Source organism: Taudactylus pleione, unplaced genomic scaffold (genome assembly GCF_031769625.1).
Source record: "Taudactylus pleione unplaced genomic scaffold, aTauple2 ptg001027l, whole genome shotgun sequence".
NCBI lineage: Eukaryota > Metazoa > Chordata > Amphibia > Anura > Myobatrachidae > Taudactylus > Taudactylus pleione.
Genome location: NW_028285428.1, coordinates 430,401 through 452,800, shown reverse-complemented (window position 1 = coordinate 452,800; position 22,400 = coordinate 430,401). Strand labels below are relative to the sequence as shown.

The 22,400-nt window shown below is 43.3% G+C and overlaps 1 protein-coding gene across 5 annotated transcripts in view; it reads right to left on the bottom strand.

Moving 5' to 3' along the window:
- The window catches only part of ZNF385B (zinc finger protein 385B), a 566,921-nt gene that overhangs the window by 226,015 nt on the left and 318,506 nt on the right, over nt 1-22,400 (bottom strand). The window contains exon 1 of one of the 5 annotated variants that reach the window (XM_088461225.1): nt 2,811-2,879. The exons of the other annotated variants lie outside the window; for them this stretch is intronic. The gene's annotated coding sequence lies outside the window, so the exon portion shown is untranslated. Of the gene's footprint in view, nt 1-2,810; nt 2,880-22,400 lie in introns of those variants that run through there. 5 annotated transcript variants of the gene reach the window in all.

Genomic DNA, 22,400 nt, shown 5'->3' with positions numbered 1-22,400 from the left:
GTGATTACCGACTGAAGGCACCGTCTGCCCCGAGAGGATCAGTTTCTTCAGAGGTGTGATTATTTGAAAGCTGCAGTCAGGTGAGGTTTATTAAATAATAATCATTAAATAATAATTACTGGAGGCTGGCTGGAGGGACACTGGGGGCTGGCTGGAGCCTGGAGGGACACTGAGGGCTGGCTGGAGGGACACTGGGGGCTGGCTGGAGGCAGGTCCAGATTTCCTGCAAGGCTACGCCCCTTGTTGTGTTTGGCGCGTGTAAGAATATTATTGACCTTGTAAATTCCAGTCGGGGGTGTTTGACGCATTTTGACTGTTTGCACTGGGAGCCAGATTGTCTACATCACAGGTGACTTAATTAGTACCTGAGTCAATTGGATTAAACCATGGATATCTCTAAAACCTGAACTGTTGGGGTGCCTTGAGGACCGTGTTTGGGAACCTCTGAGCTAGTGTATTTTTCCACATGAGCTTGCAATCCATACCCAGATATCTTGTCAATAGATTTATTTTCAGATCCGGCACTTGGTATGTGTGAATTAACGTCTTGTTTTGTTATCAACTGTGAGTAATTTTGATAACAGTAAAAACGTGGAAATTTTCATCAGTTTGTAAAAAAAATATTGCAGTTAGGCACTAGGGGCAAGGTTAGGGAAAGGCTGCGGTGGGGGAGGTTAGGTTTAGGGTGTGGGGAGGGGGTTAGGTTTAGGCTGCAGGGGTATGGGTTAGGTTTAGGCTGCGGGGGTAAGGTTAGGTTTAGGGTGTGGGGAGAGGGTTAGGTTTAGGCTGCGGGGAGAGGCTAGGTTTAGGCTGTGGGGAGAGGGTTAGGTTTAGGCTGCAGGGGGAGGTTAGGTTTAGGCTGCAGGGGGAGGTTAGGTTTAGGCGGTGTTTGGGGGGGTTAGGTTTAGGCTGCGGGGCGAGGTTAGGTTTAGGCTGCAGGGGGAGGTTAGGTTTAGGCTGCAGGGGGAGGTTAGGTTTAGGCGGTGTTTGGGGGGGGTTAGGTTTAGGCTGCGGGGCGAGGTTAGGTTTTGGCTGCTGGGAGAGAGGGATGCCTTGAGGACCGAGTTTGGGAACCTCTGCACTAACTGTTATATTGTTTCTAGCTTGTTACAACAGACAGTTGTGTATATTTTGTTTCCTTGTCCAATATTGTGGTCATGCAATACCCACTGACATCTAAATACAAAAACAAAATCCCCCGAAAAAACATTATTTACTGCAGAGCAATAAATTGCCACTAAACATAAAATGACATATACCGCGTGTACATCTACACCTGCGAACATATATGTCATCTACAGGTGTATCAGCATTCATTTGGATAGACAGCACAGGTGATCGTGCATTAGCTCCACCCATATGCAATAAGTGGGAAATATATCAATCCTTTTAAAAGGAACAGGTGGATAAGTTTCCCATTGCTTATACCTATCATTTCTTAGGATGTACTTGATAAATGATAGGTAGAAGCTCTTTGGTTGCTATGGAAAACTTCTCCACTTGTTCTCTTTTAAAGATGTGATACATTTCCCCCTGGGTGAGCTACTTTGTGCGGTGCACACCCTGAATCAGAGACATGTTGCCTATGAGCTGCTATGTCAACTTTCCCTAATGGAATGTAAATTACAAGAGCAAAACAATGAAATGATGCTTTCCTCTGTATTACATTTTTTAAATCATGAAGGCAAAATACAGTATTCATCAGCCAAAGACAGGTTTATACTCGAGGTTCCATACCGCTATTATTTAGGAGGAGATGTATCAAAGAACACAAGTAGAGAATTGTCCCATATCAACCAATCAGAGTCTACCAATCATTTATCTAGTATATTCTATAAAATGATAGCTAAATGATAATTGGTAGCTATGAGTTTGTTCTATTTAGGTTTGGTACATTCTCCCTAAAGCTGGGTACACACTATATGATATATGGTACGTTATATATAGCTCCAATGCGGATCGGAACAATATATTGATGCGTTGAATGACCGGTCGGGTGTTGTTCAGCAGATGGGTGCTGCATGTAACCGCACATTGCGCCGTTGTACACCAGATCGTGCAGTGTGTATGGCCTGCGCAATGTATCGCTACATCACACCATTGCTGGGTACACACATCGTACAGTGTGTACCAAGCTTTAGGGGTATATTTACTAAAGTGAGAGTTTTTAGAACTGAAGATGTTGCCCATAGCAACCAATCAGATTCTAAATATTATCTTCTAGAAGGTGCTAGTTAAATGTTAAGTAGAATCTGATTGGTTGCTATGGGCAACATCTTCAGTTCTAAAAACTCTCACTTTAGTAAATATAGCCCATAGTCTCTGCGAACTCCACATGGCTGGATGCAAATAGCGCAATCTGGGCTCTGTGTGACGCGTCAAATCTGTGGTTGTGAAATGTGGCTCGTAAAAAAACAAAAACTTAATTTACACATGCACGTTGTTACTTCTACAGCAAATTGTCACTATAGAATTTTAGGATGTCATTTTAGTTTTACATTTGCAAAATGCTATAAACGTTATAATTATGTTTACAACTGAGAACAATTCAGGAAAAACAGATAGTACTTTAAAACTAATGTATTGTGATTTACACAATGCACACACCATTTATCTTCAGCAGAACCCTGCTTAGCACAGACAAGGGGAATATATACAATAATTAATTCCCTTCTGCACTGATGCAAAATAATGTTCCCTGTATATCTGAGCTAATTACTTGTGATTGTGTTCTCATTCTATCCAATAGAGACAAATAAAATAATAGTAATTGAAAAGGTGCTAAGCTCTGATAGGCTCCATATGCTTACCTTGGCTTATAAGATTATATACCACTCTTGCTTCGGCATTCAAGCATTTTGTGTGTTGTTAAATTTAGATACAAACACTCTCAATTCAGAACTATTCCTTTGTGATGCCGGAAACTAGGAAACGGCTGCCTACCGATAAGTCTACACCAATCGCATGTAATTGTTGACTAGCTGTAATGACTGGCCAGATCATGTGTACAGCTTGATTCCGGAGGGAGAGAAGATTCAGCTTCATAGCAATGTGGCTTCAAATATACAGTACACAAAACAATGACAGAGAGTGTAGGTAAAAATAGCCCAGCATTATTAGCAGCGTGTGAGTTACCATTACAATGTCTTACTAAATTTAGAATTCCTGTGTGGCAGGGACGTGCAGTTAGGGCAGAGCCTCCCCTGTCATACTCCTGAGATTTGATATAAAAATTATTAGAATAATACAAAGAAGAAATGTATAACTTATAACATCTTCTTTGTTCATTGTAATCATTTTTATAGTTAATACTCACCAGCTTTGTGGAGCTCCCTGGGACTGCAGGGAGACGAGAGATGAGGCAGCAACAGCTCAGCCTCACTTCTGTATAGTCAGACACAGCTTGCAGAGCTGGGGGCAGGGCCACACCACGGGCAGTAAGCTGCACAGAAAGAGAGATAACAGAGGCATGCCTCTGAGGATAGGGGGTGTGCCTTGAGCACTGATGGACACCTTGGATGCGTCATGTGACCAGGAAATGTTCGGTAGTGTTTAGAGACCGGAACTCAGTCAGCAGCAGCAAGAGAAGACAGTGATGCAGGTAGGATAATCAATGGACACTGACGCATAGCGCAGTGAGGGTAGAGTTACAGTGAGTAGGGGGTAGCCAGGCTCCCAGCTCTCAGACCCATCTGCCTCCCCAGCCATTGATCTCACCGCACGTCACTGCTGTGTGGGGATAGAAGATTGAATACTGTGAACATTGTGAATGCATGCTAAGGGGTATATTTACTAAAGTGCAGGATTTTAGAAGTGATGTTGCCCGTAAAAACCAATCAGATTCTAGCTATTATCTTCTAGAAGGTGCTAGATAAATATTAAGTAAAACCTGATTGGTTGCTATGGGCAACATCTCCACTTCTAAAACCCGCACTTTAGTAAATATACCCCTAAATGTGAGCAGTGATGGCCATTCTATGCATCAATGACTTTTACAAAAAAGATTATTGATTCACCAAATTTTGAGGAACAGTTATTGATTAGACATATACTACTGTAGGCCTAGAATATGGTTTGGCTTAAAAACATTTATTAAAAAAGTTTGTAAAGTAGAACTAATTATATTTTAAGCTAACTGGAATATGTAAGCTTTCCTTTCATACACATGCTGTGCAGTGTATATACAGGGATTAATATAAACTATTTTCTTATATTGAGTAATCAAGGTCTGCTTGACCTCCTCTTGTCATACAAGGCCATGGAAGGTTATTTTGTAGGCATAGGTATCCAGGATTGGCTGGCGAAGTGGTAAGAGTGCCCTTACCGCTGCCAGTCAGTATAGTTTAACAGCTGAGTATTACAATATGCAAAGTGCAACAATGTACCAGGGGAAGCTCACACTATAAGTGGAATCACCAATCCAAACCAGTATTAACATTCTAAACTAGTCCTCCCACTATGGTTTCGGATAAAAAAGTAGCGTTATAGTTCTCAACCTACGCGTTTCGACATGACACCCTGATGAAGACATCACACCAAAACCCGTAGGACTATAATGTGACTTTTCCATCTGGAACCACAGTGAGATGACAAGTTTGGAGTGTAAAGGACACACTGTATAAACAAGCAAAACATACAGAGGTTGACTCTAAGGTGCAAAGCAAAAAAAAACAAAAAACAGGACCTTTGTACCTGGCCAAACCATGTTGCAATACAAGGAATGCAAATACATTTTTTTTTTGCATGTGTGGTAAATACTGGCTGCTTTTGCATGTAGCTTATAAATACTGGACAGCTTTATATATACACTGCAATTTAGACACACCCCTCCCAAATCTACATCTCTCTGCATATTTTATTTCTGCCCCACTCGGTAAGTGGGCGGCTGTGGGCGGCCGGGAGCACCACACGATTTTAAGAAGCCTCCAGGTCGTTCCAGGAGGATTGGCAAGTATGAAATACACTGCTGCCCGGGTGCCTTTATCTATACTGCTGGACCGTAGATGTGTTTGCAATGTGTTTCTGAGAATACATACATCATGGCTGCATGCGTGGATCAGTGCACTCAGTAGGGGTTACATGTGCATTCCCAGTGCGCCAGTTATAAAGGTTGAGATTCTGATGAATGATGATGAATTTATCTTCATAGGTTTTTTTTTAAACTGATTGTTTCCGTATTTTGCTTTCTAATGAGGAATATTTAAATCAGTTGTTTTGTCATTCTGCCTCTATTCACACATTTTCCTTTCTACTGAGATGCTGGGAATAATGAAGCACAGCATAGAAAAAACAACATAGTTACCATTTAATAATGGCTCATTGTTTATGTAATAGCCTTAGCTATACTGTGCATGGTCAATGCCAACTCACCCGCATGGTTTTTCTTCTATGCACAGGTCATAAATGGACTTTCACAGGGAGAAACGCGTTATGCCTAAACACTCTACAAATAACACTGTGTATATTTATGTCACCTCAGCCGACTTCCAAAGTATCAGTCTCTACGTATGTGTGATTCATGCTGGTGTAACAGTGGGAAAACTCCAATGAGTCATTTGAAATAAAAAATTAATATATATTCTGCAGATACTAATGTCAGGCAGTCCCAATTTAATTGCTTTTTCATTATTATTCTCTGTTAATTTTTAAGTAGACACAAAGTTTCCGCACAAGGAAAATACTCAGCAACAGTGTAATTCAACACATCATTAGTACTGTACAACATACTGGCCAACTCACCTGGAACGGCCGGGAGGCTCCCAAAAATGGGCTGCCCAGAAGAGTGAGCAAGTTTCCTGGCTGGCCACCAACCGCCCACTGGCATCCATTTTCTACCCCACAGCTGCCCACTAATACAATGCATTTGAATTCCCGGTAATCTCTGCATTGTGTAGCAGGGGCGGTGCCGTGATCACAAAGTCACGCCCCCCCACATGTATGCCACCCCCCCCCCCTGCTGTGCCAACTTGGCTGTCATATTGTCGGCAACTATGCTGTAAAATACAGTGTAAATTGATATATCGTATTTAGGAACAACTAACAGAAATAAGATAACAGACTAGGCAAGACGAGGACACAGGGTGAGGGTAGGGTAACTCACTATCTTGTAGGGCAAGCAGTGGTAAGTTGCAGGAAGGGAAGGTAGTTTGGAACTCGTATTAATGTACACAAGACGTGTTAACGTACACAAATGAGCATAATGAATCAAAGTGATTGAACGGAGGAAGATATATTAATGATCACATTTAATATGCAGTCATTAACATCCTTCATTGTCTACCCATCTGCGGGACAGCTCCACAATATCCAGTTCTCCCGACAGGAGAGAACTGGATATTGTGATTGTGACCCAGATGATTAAATACGCATGAGCGGCCATCAGCTGCATATGCATTAAATTATTTTAAAGTGAACGGGGCCATTGCACAGCCCCTAGAAAATAAATATTGATATCAACATCTGTATTACAACGGTATGTAGTTAGGAAGCCAACGGTCGAAATGCTGATCCCCGGCTTCCCGACTGTCATATCCTGACAAGGGACTAATGATAGGCGTCGAAATCCCGACGCCTATCATTATCCCTACGTCGACGCCCGGCATATCGAATGAAGGTAAGCCGGCGGCGGATGTGAACAGTTTGTGGAGGGTTAATGTTAGGGGCTTCTGGGGGGGGGGACTTAGGGTTAGGCACCCCCCTTGGAGGGTTAGGTTCAGGCTAGGGGAAGGGGAGGTTAGGGTTAGGCACCCCCTGGGGGGAGGTTAGGGTTAGGCACCCCCGGGGGGAGGTTATGGTTAGGCACCCTCCGGGAGGGTTAGGCTTGGGGTGTGGGGAGGGGGGGTTAGGTTTAGGCACTTACAGGGGGAGGTTAGGGTTAGGCACTAGGAAGGAGGTTAGGGTTAGGCACCCCTAAAGGAGGGTTAGGGGGGAGAGGGTTAATGATAGTAGAAATCCCTGTCGGGGTCTCCTAGTGCTGGTCTTCCGGCGTTGCGATTTGAACCGCCAGACGGTAACTCATGCCGATTCCATTACACCTACCAGAGATATAGATATGTGAGTGTGTGTGTAAACATATATACAGATGTGTCCTCATACACCTTTCCTTTTTTGCTTCATTTGGCGCGAGATGCCATCACGGGTAAGATGCACCGTAAAGAGTAGCAGATAGATCCCACATTTTTTTTTTCCTGCAAAAGTATTTGTATAACGTTGCAGATTAAAGTAGCTAATTTTATGAAAAATCACAAGTTGTGGCTAATACGCAGATTCAAAGTCACGGCACATTTGGCAATACGGCTCGATGATAGGAAAGGTGTATGTGGACACATCTATACAGACACAGGTGTCTCCTAGTGTAGAAGTGTATTAAATCTACCATAAGGGCATAAAATCATGAAAAGTGGTTCCGTACCAAATAGTGAAATATAAAAAGCTTATCTGAAATCATAATTCCACTTCATAGACAGCTCTCCTGTAATAACGCTAAAAAAATTAAATATAAGCAAACACAAACATATACATATCGCCCAAAATAGGGATTGTACGTGTAATGGGTATAAAATAAGAAGACTTATCTGAATAATGATTAGAAAGATGTCAGCCAGCTATGCTTTACACCAACGCATTATGCAGAACCATGGCATCACTCATGCTTCCTTAGCATATGCTCCTGGGGAACACCACGGATCTGCATCAGGGCAAAACGCGTTGGGGTGCCTGGGTGCTCCGAAATTTGTGAATTTCATTAATAAATTTGCTGTCAGTAAACAATAAATGGATGTTACATTCCTGTAACACCAAATTGTTAATATTGGATTTTCCTTAATAGAAAAAGTAACTGATTGTACACATGACTTGTGTGGAGCAAAACATTTCATCAAAATGTACGATAAACTAACAATTCAAACTTATAAAAGCATAGCTGCAATATGAAAAATCTCACTATTCACATTTAATTGAATCGTCCTTGAAGGGTCTATTTTACAAATATACTGAATTCCTTTTCAGTCTACAGCTCTTTTCCCTATGCATACTTTAGTATAGTATTATACAGTACCTACCAACTTTTCCTGTTGGGGAATTGGGACAAGTGTGCACTTGCCGCACTTGAGAACCTCATCACTAATGCTTCAGATGCGCTGGATTCCCATACCCCCTAATCCCCGTTGCATCCAATTCCAATTAACTTAAAAGCACCCTTTGATTGCTGTATACAACATAGCAAGAGCATGTGGCATCCATTCGCACTGGTGAACAGGATATACCTCCCATCCTTCCGCCCCGATCAGAACGTAGGATGGAGGTACTAAGCCCTCAAATTCCGGAAGGTCCCAGTTAAATCAGGACAATTGGGAGGTATGCAATTTATATCACCTGTCTTGCAACTCCTGCGACCTTCCTAGTGGCCAGCTATAGTCAGTCATCTATCTTTAGTGGGTGCCCTATACTGCATCATCCTGCTGACATCATCAGGTCTGAATGCAGTGTTTGGAGAAGGCCAGATGGCAAGAGCTTTAGCACTGGTATGTACTATGGCCGTGATTCAGAGCCGGACGCTCTGACCAGAGCGCTCGCTCTGAATCAGGGCCCACCTCCATTAAAATGGAGCGTCCTTCTGGACGCTCGTATAGCTGTGGGTCACCACCCACAGCATATATGAGCGTGCAGGATGATGGTCGCGATGGTCGTGACCATCGCGACCATCGAAACTGCGAGCAAAAGCCTGCGGTTGAGTTTTTCAACCGCAAGGCCAGGAGTGATTTTGGCTCTATCACTTGGGAACGCCTCCGTCTGGCAGGCACGCCCACCAAAGGGGGCGTGCTGTCAGTCACCATCGACAGCACGCCCCCTTTGATGAGACACTCCGAGCGAAGGATAGTCCTTCGCTCGTCGGGTCTCGCGCATGCGCACGACGGAGCTCCCTCCGTCGTTCGCATGCGCAGTGGGGAACATCGACCCACTTGCGAGCGGACAGCCGCTCGTGAGTGGGTCTGAATGAGGGCCTATGTACATTGTTGTATAGAGTGTATATATAATATGATTCTGGGCAGGGCATAGCTCCCAAACATTTTTTTTTTGCGTTATGATATGGTCATGCCCCCAGTGTGCCAGTGTTATGCATCCCATCCCCATTCCAAACCACCACACATGTTGAAAGGTATGATTTTAAAGGAATTTTCTTATTTAAAGGTTAGGCGTGCAAAAATAGACATTTTTTTTGCAAATCTGACCCCTCAATAACATAACTCATAACTTCAGTACTAGAAAGTGTAAATATTCGGAACAATGGTTAGGTGTCCCCGTCCCATCTTTAAATGGGCTTTAAAATTGCTAAACAGCACAGTAGAGCTCACATTTTTCCAGAACAAAACATGACTGTGCCACACATCACTGAGCAATATAAAAGATCTGCTGAAGCTCGGCTGTGTGAAAACTTTAATAGCATCATAGCGAAAAAGAAATACATAAAAAAATAAAGCTTAACATGACATTGCGCCCTAACGTAATCACATTTTGCACACGTTTCTATAGATATAAATAGAATACAAATCTTGGTTTGTTATTCTTCTCAAAAGAGTGAGAAAAAATAAATAAAATAAAAAAATTCAGCACTGAAAATGTAATCAGGGCAGGAGAGACGATGAAAAGGAAATCTAATTTGTTTCTTTTCATATCTAAGCAGAAATGTATTTTCTGTGTTGAAAGGATGTTCTCACTTGGCTAAAAGCATTTTCTTTGTGAAAGATTTCATGTAATGAAGTTAAGTAAAATGTAATATACTTTTAAAACAACTTGAATCGCTACCCCCAAAATTATCTAAATGAAACCTGTGTCGTTAACCACTTGCTGACTTTCCACAGTAGATTTACTCAGGGCTAAGTTTAGTTTCATGCATCTTAGGGGTCTATTTACTAAGCAGTGTTAGAAGACAGAGTGAAAAGTGATAAGAAAGTGATAAGGTGCCAGCCAATCAGCTCCCAACTGTCATTTTTCAAACACAGCCTGTGAGATGACAGTTGGGAGCTGATTGGCTGGCACCTTATCACTCTCTTATCACTTTTTCACTCTGTCTCCGACCACTGCTTAGTAAATAGACCCCTTAATGCCCTCTGCAAAGTCCCATGCAGTATGCTGTTGTTGAACCCAGGAATAAAAATTAAGGGCTCTATTCATTATGTATAGACCCCCATAATTAACATTCCAACTCTAGGCGAGTGCCGAAGCAATTCATCATTGCTCCGGCGGGGAGACAACTGATCTGAAAATCATCTGTCTCCTTTTGGAGCAGTGAATCTTTTCACTGCTTCTTCCAGAGCAGTGAAACTAGTGGCCCTGTTTGACTTATAGGTCACGCAGGCGCACAAAAGCCCCGGCATCCGGCGGAAGGAGCCGGACAGGGGCAGAAGGATCTGAAAAGATCCCTCTTCGCAACCCGGGACTCCTTCCCATAGGGTAGCGGGAGCAAACGCCATCTGAAGATGGCGAATGCTCCAGCAGTCAAGCTCCAAAGTATTTTCGGAGCTTGATGAATTCTGTCCCCATACTAGTGTATGGGGAAAGCAGGCCATTCCGGGCAGGGGCGTCTTAAGAGAGGAGGGGACCCGTGTACATTCCCCGTGCGGGGTCTCCTCCTCTCTCCCTGGCGGCCGGGAGCAGACTGATGCGGCTGGCCTGGCCACCGCAGAAGAAGTAGACTCTGGGCACCAGAGTGTGCCCAGAGTATACTGCACATGCACAGAATGCCAGAAAAATGTCAGCGGTGGCCATTTTCCGGTGTTCTGTGCAGCGCTGACACCCGACGCCAGGGGCGTAGAGAGCCACGCCGGGCCCCGGCAAAGAGGGGGCGTGGCCTAATTTCAGAAGGTGTGGCCACGCCCCCTTGAAAAAAAATAGTGTTTTGCAGCACCGCGAAGCGGCGCTGCACGCCGGGGAGGGGGCGCTGTGGGCCCTCAGCCCGGCGCAAAGCCGGTGGGGGCGCGATCAGTGTGATCGCTCCCCCCTTCAGGCATAGGAGATTGCTGTGGCTGCTACTTAGCAGCCGCAAGCAATCTCCCGCTGCAGCCCAGCACAGCTGCTGCAGAGGGAGGGAGGGAGGGAGGAAGTGAGGGGGGGCGGCATCAGACCTGGGCCCCCGCCGAGCCCCTCTGGAAGCCCGGGCCCGGGTAAACTGTACCCGCTCCCCCCCTCTCGGCGCCCCTGCCCGACGCGGGACCACGGACAGGTGAGTGTTAGATAATATGGGTGCAGGGTGTGTGATGCAGGGCACCCCTGGACCCGGGGGCCCGTGTGCCCCGCATACCCTGCACCCATTATAGATATGCCCCTGATTCTGGGAGTGAAAGGTAAGTAGGAGATATCCTGCAGTACCTGTTTGATGAATGGCCCAAATTCTTAATTTCTACAAAAGCAGATGAAAATGTTCACCTGCTTTTGTGGAAATTAAGTGATGATGAGTAGATCTCAAAGGGGTCTATTTATCAAGCAGTGAAAAGTGTGGAGAAGTGGACCAGTGGAGAAGTTGCCCATAACAACCAATCAACTACTACCTATTAATTTATAGACTGTACTTGATAAATGCTACTTGAAATCTGATTGGTTGCTATGGTCCACATCTCCACACTTTTCACTGCTTGATAAATAGACCCCCTAAAACAGAATGCTGAATGTGAAAGGGCATAGAACATTTAGGGGCTTATTTGGAGTTAGATGTAAATACAACGTGTTTTCTTTTCCCCACAAAATATTTTTTTCATGTATGCGCACCAGAAATTCTTACCCATCCTTACCCAGGCAACCTGAGATGCATTTTGCACAGCCAAAGTACAGTAAGGGAGTGTTCACACAAAATGCGTCTATTATAGGTGTATCACTCGCTATCTTGATGACGACGAGTCTGACCTCTGACTGTCTGAATGCGTCTAAGGTCTTCCCACTTATTCTAGTACTATAGTAATATTGGTGTCTTTTCACATAATGGGTATGATTCATAATGGATGCAGGTCTTTTGGGCAGTTGCCCGCCTACAAATGTATGTACTAAGCCCTTTCCTGGGGTGCATCTGTGCGCATGAATATGCAAGGACCCCGAGACACCCACTGTAAGGGTCCATAGTCACTGAAATGCCGATTGGTGGTCGCACCATCGAAACTTGCACCAGCCCTATGGCAGGGGCAGTTTGTCTGTCTGAGTATGGCCTCCTATTTGAACGGTGGAGCGCCCATAAGACGGACCATCTCCGTGTGTCCCCTAACCACCCTCCTGGAACGCCCACTATATTCTCAAAGCATTTCTGTGCGTAACCCATTTATTGTTTAAAGACAGCTAATTTATTAATGAAATTCACAAATTTCGGTTCACCCAGGCAACCCAACGCATTTTGCCCTGATGCAGATCCGTGGTGTTCCCCAGGAGCATATGCTAAGGAAGTATGAGTGATGCCATGGTTCTGCATCAGGGCAAAGTGCGTTGGTGTAAAGTATAGCTGGCTGACATCTTCCTAATCATTATTGAGATAAGTCTTCTTATTTTATACCCATTACACGTACAATCCCTATATATGGGGTGATATGCATATGTTTGTGTTTGCTTATATTTAATTTTTTGAGTGTTATTAAAGAAGAATTGGCAAAAGGAGAGCTGTCTATGAAGTGGAATTATGATTTCAGATAAGCTTTTTATATTTAACTATTTGGTATGATTTGATGCCCTTATGGTAGATTTAATACACTTCTCCACTAGGAGACACCTGTGTCTGTATATGTATGTATATATATATATATATATATATATTTACACACACACATTTCTATATCTCAGGTAGGTATAATGGAATCGGCATGAGTTACCGTCTGGTGGTTCAAATCCCGATGCAGGAAGACCGGCACTAGGATACCCCGACAGGGATTTCTACTATCATCCCAACTGTAATTTTTCAAACACAGCCTGTGAGATGACAGTTGGGAGCTGATTGGCTGGCACCTTATCACTTTCTTATCACTTTTCACTCTGTCTCCTAACACTGCTTAGTAAATAGACCCCTGTGTTACTGGATGAATATTCAGCATTTTACACTAGTTAGGCATTGCCTTATGTGTAAACTGACAGTACCTCGATGGAAACTCTGTGTTACATTAGTTATTTTTCTATATCCTGAGGAAACACCATGTAATTTTAAACAGGGCATTAGTAATGTAGCTGCTTCTTCATAGGAAGGAAAGCAGGATAGCAGTGACAGCTTAGTACTGCTAAGAGGTGAACGATTATTAAACTTCCACTCTAAATGATATGATATAATTTATGCTGCAGAGACAAGGGGGAGGGGAAGAGGAAGCATGATCCTATCTCAGCCCTTCCTTACAGCAGAGTGATTTTACAATTTAAAAATATCTCCACAGATTCCTGGTGCCTGCCACATAATCGCAGCCACGTGTGTCAGCAGGAGCAATCACTGCACTAAATTGATCGTTTTGACTTGCCTGCTTTTAAGGTTTTGATTTGCTTAAGTCTTAAGTGAAAGGAAATGCTCCAGACAACTTCTCATTCAAATTGTTAAAGGCTGCAATTATCTCAAAAATAAATTTAAGTCTTAAGCAGAACAGAATGCATTAAAAATACACATTAACGAAATAGATTTTTATATTTAATGGAAATAATGTTGTTACTGCATACTGACTTCTACCTGTACTACATCTTATCCTCTCCAGACTTTACGCTGGAATGAGTATTTCTCTCAGCGCTTTGTAATGGGGTCAAGACAACTAAATACCTTTATATTGTATATGTTGCAGGGGCATATCTGTAATAGGTGCAGGGTATGCAGTGCACATGAGCCCGGGGTCCAGGGGGGGCCCGCACAGCACACCCTGCACCCATATTTTTTAATAAATACATCTCGGAAATCCTGTGTCGGCTGTAGCAGCGCTGCACTAAACGCCTGGAAAAAGGCCGCCACGGCCATTTTCCCGGCGTTTAGCGCAAATTACCGGGTAAATGGCGGCAGCGACATTTTCCCGGTAACCTGTGCATGCGCAGTAGACTTTGGGCACAGACTAGTGCCCAGAGTCTACTGCTGGGGTCAGTGCGCTGCCAGCCACCAGGGAGGGAGGAGGGTGCCCCGGACGGGGAATGCACACGGGCCCCCTCCTCCCTTGATACGCCCTTGCATCAGGTCCAACAAATACATTAAGGAAAAACAGACACAAGAGTGCTCAAACATAAAAAGTTAAAAAATGATATTTACTTTATTAAATACGGTATTATACTTGGCTATATACAGAATATCGAAAAGGCCAACAGTCAGTGCTATAATTACTGCACAACACCTTCCATCCTTTTTACTTTAATGGTTTTAAATGTAGTTTAAATAAACTGTGCTGACATTATAATTCCACCCGGTCAGTGTAGAATTAACAAGGCAAAACCTTCGGAATTTCTAAGATTTTACTGTTTATAGATTAAGATGAGGCATAATTTAATCTTCAAGATCAACAATCCTTTCAGAAGTCTGTATGAAACCTTCTCCTAACAATGATATTCTCACTGCCCAGAGCAGGCTACCTGGAGCCCATTCCAGCAGCTCCGATATGGAGAAACACATCATAACGGGTTTAATGATTTGTATATTGTGCTCCTGGCTTCAAATTTATTTTACAATTTTATATTCTCTGGGGATCTAACTGTAGCACCACGTTCCAAACAAGCTAAGGAAAAGTGCAAAAATAATGCAGCAGATAAGAGAGGTTTCTTGGAAAGAGAAGTGACAGATTTAAAGGGTTGGTCTGAACTAATCGTCCTATTGTTTCCTAAATTTAAATTGATTTGGAAAGCAAACAGGATTATGTTGCCAAAGCCATAATCTTTCTGTTACTGTAGCTGCTTTTTATTGTGCGGTGATTGGACATGAACTATTAAACTAGACAATCACGAGTTTAATTCAAATTCAATAAGACTATCAAAGAGAATTATTTTCCTCGACTTAAATAATAGCTTAGAAAGTCATGTTTATTTATTAAAGTTAACCCCGAAGTAAAGCATCATATTATGTACAAGGCCATTTAATTAAGTGGCACAGAGGGCATTTGGGCCAATCATTATACTTCCTAGAGCTTCCTAATGGAGCTTAGAGAGGAGAGGCCCTATTAGAGCTTGTGCCTCTGGTCCCTGGGGTCCTTGGAAGACAACTAAGCCCTCGTTTGCAAGAAAAGAGTCTCCGCTTTCCAGTACCACAATAAAATTAAAGTCTTCAGGGTTGAAATGAAAATAAATAAAAGCAGCCAGTAACCATGAGAGAACATCTAAACCTATTTTCATTGTAAAATTTGCCTAATCCCTAAAAGCAACTGAAGCTCAAAAACGTTTCTAATTGAGCAGTGGTCCTAATAGAACAATGATCTTACATCCCCAGGTTCAACCTTGTAACACTTACACAGCAAAATTGGTACCAGGGAACAGGGTCGGCCTAAGTCAGTCAGTAACGAGGGCATGATGGGACCTGTAGTCCCCCAGTTACAGGCTGAGCAGCAGTAACCACGTCACTGCCGGGACACATGGATACATTGTATCTGTCACTGACCTGATGCAGCAGCAGCCAGGTGCTCAGAAGCAGGGCCCTGGGGGAGCTCATTCTGCGGCTCAGCTGGGGCCACACTCCAGATCTCTGTATAGCTCCACAACAGGGACAATCTGGCACAGAGGGTCCAAGGATGGGATTTAATCTCTGGATAGGGGACAGGGCCAGCATAGGGGCCCAGGTCTCAGTCTCCGAGGAGGGGGGCTCACTCATTGTTCATAGCCCCAGCAGGAACCTTCCTCCTCTGTCCCGACTCCCATATTTTTTAATGCTCCGGCGCGGCTGACAGCAGGGGGCATGTGTCCCGGTGCGATTCCGGTGAGATAGTCATTAGAGTTAAAGTGGCAATTAGTTTAAAGGCAAAACTAACTTGGATTTGCCTTTAAACTAATTGTTGCTTTAAATAGAATGACTATTTCGCCGGTGTTGCGCCAGGTCCCGCAAATCTGGGGCTATTAAATTTGGCCCTAACAGTCTTATCTGTGTGTCCTGAAGATGCTTACTTGTTCTATCAAGCTATTTCTATCAATGTACCCAGGTTGGTTGCCTCACCTTCACTGTTTTATGTACTGTTATCCTCAAGTGTAAAGCACTATTGGATAAAAAGCGTTATACAGTATAAATAAAATTCTTATTAATATTGTTATTATTAATTCATTTTTTTTATTGTTTTACAACTTATCTTTTGTGGTGAAAAATGGTTACAGGAATTTGATTTATTTATATACAAAGCATTCAAATGATGTATAATATATTAACATGCATCACTAGTTACATTGAAAAAGAAGATCTAATATGAAATTCTACTCCTTTATAAATGGATTACACTTGATCTGATAAGTCAGGTTTCAGATTTTGTCCTGCGGTTTTCCTTACACAAGTAATAAAAATATATCAAAATATGTTTTTTAATAATCGGAAATGTGCTCACTAGAGCTAACATTTCTGAAACATTCTGTCTCACAATTTTGTATTTACAAAGCATTTAATGTGATTTTTCAAATATATATATATCTAACGTGTAATGTTTCAAAATCCTATGGGGTAATTCTGAACACAAGAATGAAGCAAACACACCATCTGTAATAAATGTTGGCTAAAAAAAAAAAAAAAGAGTTGAAATAACTATAAATGTAGGAATATCAGTTAATCACAAAACGACAACTATTATTGAAATAATGTTATAGTCAAATGGAGAATAAAAAAACAGTTACATAACATTACAGATATTTAGGATTAACTAGACTCCAGCAGGAATCAGCCCAGGTTATTATTGTCCTAACGATTAATGATTCCTGCTTCCCCATCGTGGCACACCTTAACTTATTAACACTTAGGGGTCTATTTACTAAGCAGTGTTAGGAGACAGAGTGAAAAGTGATAAGGTGCCAGCCAATCAGCTCCTAACTGTCATCTCACAGGCTGTGTTTGAAAAATGACAGTTGGGAGCTGTTTGGCTGGCACCTTATCGCTTTTCATTCTGTCTCCTAACTGCTTAGTAATCTATGTACTAAACCTTGGATGGAGATAAAGTGAACTAAGATCATGTACCAGCCAATCAGCTCCTAACTGCAATATCACAGGCTGTGTTGGAAAAAATGACAGGAGCTGCTTGGTTGGTACTTTATCTCTGTTCACCATCCAAGGTTTAGTAAATAGACCCCTTAATAGTATACATATTAATGTCAGACAACTGGAATAGCATTGAAAATGTAAAATATTTTGCTGTAACAAGGAATGGACAGGAACACACAGACATGCACCCAAACACAACTTTCCTTTAGCTTTACATGATGGACCCACTCAGTCAGGTGATGTCTCCAATACCCAATAGGGTAGTATTGGCATAGAAAGGAATCAGGAGAGAGTATACCAAAAACCATACTAAGCCTTTTAGCGCCACCACGGAAACCAAGCAACACACACCAGCAAACATAGAAGGGGTGGCCGGGTGTTAGAAGATCAAGCAAAGAGGCCAAGCAACTGCTGAACCTAACTTATATAAGCTACTAAATATCGCCCCTTTAACAACCATTGGTTCAATAAACTACTGACCATCACCAATCCTCAACAGCACATAAACCTTAAAGAAACATAAAACTGATCCAAAAATTACACATCTTTTGCCAATTATTGGAGTTTAGCCATCATCAGGCTTAAGTACAGCCTTCTTCTATTCTTCACTCTGAGAGACCCTACATTTCCATTTGTTCTCATAGACTGAGATGTTATCAGTTATTTTGTTCATATTAGTTTGGTAAATGTTAGCTTTATATACCTTTAGGACAAAGCAGTCTAAACAACATTCAGCCCAGGCCCAGGGTCGCCGAGAGAGGGGGGGAGCGGGTACTATTTACCCGGGCCAGGGTTTGCTAGAGGCAGGGGCAGAGCTATGGGAGACAATGGAGGTGCCTGCCGCCAGGCTCCAGCTCTGAAGGGGCACCTCCTCCATTGTCCACAATATATTCACCCCACTTAGGGCTGTAACTATGTACCCGGAGTGTACCGTCACGGCCACCCAATACATGGCACCCCTTGCCGGCACCTGAGAAGCCACCATACACTAGTGGAGAGCTCCATGTCAGACCATCAGCTACTGCCTTTGTCTATCTATAGACTGACTGCATGTGAATTGCTACATTACAGTGTCAGCGGCTGTGACGTGGGGGGTGACCAAATTAGAACTTGCCTCCGGGCATCTGGGATGAATTTGCACCACCGGCTAGAGGGGGGTCCGAGTCTGGCGCCGCTCTCCCCCCCCTCACTCATTCCTCCCACCCACACAGCAGTCCAGCATGCAGTGTGTACTGGGCTGCAGTGGGAGACTGCTCGCGGGGGGGGGGGGGGGGCGATCACACTGAGGGGACCACAGCGCAACAGGCTGTGGGCTCATGCAGCGCTGCAAAAGTGGGTATTTTTTGCTTTCTTTAGTTCAAGGTGGCGTGGCCACGCTTCCTGTGATTAGGCCACGCTTCCCTTCACCTGGGCCCGGCCGGTCTCTCTACGTCCCTGCCCAGACCTGGTGGCATGCTGTCAGTGTGCCCTCCATAAGTCAGTTCAGTTAACTTTGGCTTATACAAGGTATAACTTTTAGTTCCAGACCAACCAAAATAATATCAATACCAGCCCGAATCATGTAGCACCAATTATAAATTGGTCATTAGCAAAGCCACTTTACAGAACAGTCCAAGAGCGGATTGTATAAACCTGACTAAATGGAGTAAGTACAGAAACAGTATCCAGAGCAAACATGCATTCTCCTGCTGCATACACACTTGGCGATGTGTTCACGATCCGACATTGTGTCCGATTTCCCCTTGAACTCTCCCCAGCAGCTCCCCGACAGTCGTGGGCACGATTTGGTGTTAAAAACTGTCCCATGTGACAAACGATCTATCGCGCCTCCTAACTATTCCAGTGCATCGTGACTGAGATTGTCAGTTCTGTCCTACAGCACGGCAGATCTGAAGATGCGATGTACGACCTGCAGGGACGCGCATCAGCATTGTGATCGTGAGTGGACACTCATGATTTGGGCATATTTTATACAATTTGTCGTCACGATGTGTTGGAATCGGGCAAATCGTGTAAAATATCGCTAAGTGTGTAGGCACCTTAACAGTAGATTTAGCAATCTCCACAACAGGCAACAGGTTATTGTTGCATATTTTACAAAACATGGTTAATGTTACAAGGTAACATTATCTTGTTACTGGCGGCTAACTGAACAGCCGCTGCACAAGAGGATAAACACATAAATTTATTTTTCAATAGGATGTGGGCAACAGTTCGAACAACAATTGATATTTAGAGATTATGGGCTCTATTTACTACAATCCGCATATTGAATGCAGATTGTAGTGTGATATTAATGACTGAATTCGCATTGCGAATTCAGGCAATATCACAGGGATTTACTACAAATACCTTGCAGGGACAGAGCTTGCGATAAAGCTCTGTCCCTGCGAATCCCCTTCGGAGCCTTATCACGATATTTTCTCAAAAAATACTGTGACAAAGTGCCCGCGCATGCTCCGACCGGCCGCTGCTGCTACTCCCCCCCCGGCACTAAGCCCCGCCCCCGCAATTGTGCCCCCCCCCGCAACCCCCCTCCCCCCCGCTCCCTTAATTACACTTACCTGCAAGCTCCGGGCCTCCGGTGATGTTCTCCATGCCTCCGGTCAGGTGATCTCCCATACTGCACTGGGACCCGATCACCTGATGACCGGGCAGCAGTCCACTATGGGACTGCTGCCCGGAGGGGAGTCATCACCGGAGGCATGATCACTGGTCCCTGGAATCAGGTAAGTAAAATTTTTTTTTTACCAATTTTTTTTTTCTCTTTTTTACAGTAGTCAGCTTGCGGTCTGTTTAGACCACACAGCTGATTACTGGGACCGACTCCCGGCTCTGCTCTGCCCGTTAGAGCAGAGTACGAGCCTGGTAACTGGGGGGGACCCTGGATAACGCCACCTCCAGGTGGCGTTATTATCACAGGGCTTTCCCCGGTATTTTTTTCACATTTATTTTTAGTAACTTTGGTCGGATCACATTTCCCATTACAATTATGGGAAATGCGATCTGATTACTAAAAATAAGTGATACTTAGGGGTTGGAGTAGAATTTTACGAATTCTACTCCAACTGCCCTGTAATAACTATAGGTGATACTAAAATAATGTGAAAAGGGTGTGAAAACACCCTTTTTCACTTTATTTTAGTCAAAATAATGTTAATAAATAGAGCCCTATAAGATAAATAACAGCCTTTATTTACTCTTGATACAATATGTGAACCGCAAAAGCAATATATACATTTACTTACTAAACAAATGCCAATCAATTCACTGCAGCACAATTGCGAAAATTGCATTACATAAGTATCATTACTAAATTCAATTTCAGAAATCCTTTGATTATTTTTAATAATAAGGAATAAAAAGGAGAATAAGATCTCTTCGATATTTTATTATATTATTTATCTGTAGAAGGCTAAAGGAATACCTAATTGCAAACAGAACTTACAATGAACACACAGGCAATAGTAAAGTCAAGGGATTTTGCTGTTAGTTAATTGTAGTCTGTAATGTACAATATGTAATATATCTGTAGATACTGTAATTTATAAGATTGGGATTTACTACTATAATTTATGGTTTATGCGTTATGCATTACATGTTCATATTTTAAAACACTTTACTATGCACTTGAGAACATTAGAAAATAAAATTAAAATGTAATGAAGGAATATAATAAAGTATGAATTGCTAAGAAAATAGACTATAGAGCGCCCAAGTTTGAAATACTTTCTTCTTTCCTTTCGGCTGTATATGAATTGCATACATATATTCACATCACTTGTGCATTATAAATATGTATGTAACTTTACCCTAATAACACACATCCATAACAGTTTATGTAATGGTTTCATTTAACTATTCAACACATACTGTATAGAGGTATCCACTTTTATCAACCCATATTGCATGAAGTTATCACAAGCTGGCATTCTTTGTTGAACATGCCATCATGGCCGGATTAAAGCTTGTGTGGGCAACTGCCATTAAATTTGTCAAAATTATATACTGGCAATGTTACTAAAAAGTATAATGTATAAATGCTATTAGCTTCATAAATGTTTTGAAAATTCTGTAGTGCTAAGTTCACATTATGTCACACAGAACCCAGGGTTCACACTATGCCACAGTGCCCACAGTTCACCTCATGCCAATATCTTCCCATCATAGTACACAGTGCCCGCAGTTCACCTCATGCCATCATAGACAATGCCCGCAGTTCATCTCATGCCAATATCTCTCCATAATAGAACACAGTGCCCGCAGTTCATCTTATGCCAAAGTCTCTCCAGTTAACATCATAGTAGAACACAGAACACAGGGCGGTGGCCATTTTCCGGTGTTCTGCGCAGCGCTGAGACCCGACGCGGGACCACGGACAGGTAAGTTTAAAAAAAAATGGATGCAGTGTGTGCGGTGCGGGGCCCCCCTGAACCCCGCACACACTGCACCCATTATAGATACGCCACTGGATGCCCGGCATCCCGATCTGAGGGATGCCGGGCGCGGACAGGGGGGTTAGGTTTAGAGCTCCCAGGGGGACTTAGAGTTAGGCACCCCCCGGGAGGTTAGGGTTAGGCTAGGGGAAGGGAGAGTTAGGGTTAGGCACCCCCGGGGGGAGGTTAGGGTTAGGCAATCCCCCGGGGGACTTAGGTTTAGGCGTCGGGGAAGGGGGGGTTAGGTTTAGGCACTTGGGGGGAGGTTAGGGTTAGGCACCCCTAAGGGAGGGTTTGGGGGGGAATTAGATTAGTGATACTTACCTTAGGGACGATCGAGATTTTCACCCTTGCCGGGCTGCCGCTGTCGGGATTTGTACCGCCGGACATGCGTCCGTCGGTAATACCTACTACACCCAAAATACAGCATTGGATTTATACTAGGGGTGTGCACCGGCTACTTTTCGTGTTTTGTGTTTTGGTTTTGGATCTGGATCTTTCTTCGTGTTTTGGATCTGGATTGGTTTTGCCAAAACCACCCTTCCGTGTTTTGGGTTCTGGGTTTTGTGTTTTGGATCTGTATTTTTTTGAAAAAAAAGCATAAAAACAGCTAAAATCACAGAATTTGTAGGTTTTTCTGCTCCTATGCTATTATTAACCTCAATAACCTTAATTTCCACTCATTTCCAGTCTATTCTGAACACCTCACAATAGTGTTTTTATGTCCAAAAGGTTGCACCGAGGTAGCTGGATGACTATGCTAAGCGACACGAGTGGGCGGCACAAACACGTGACCCATCTAGGAGTGACACTGCAGTGGC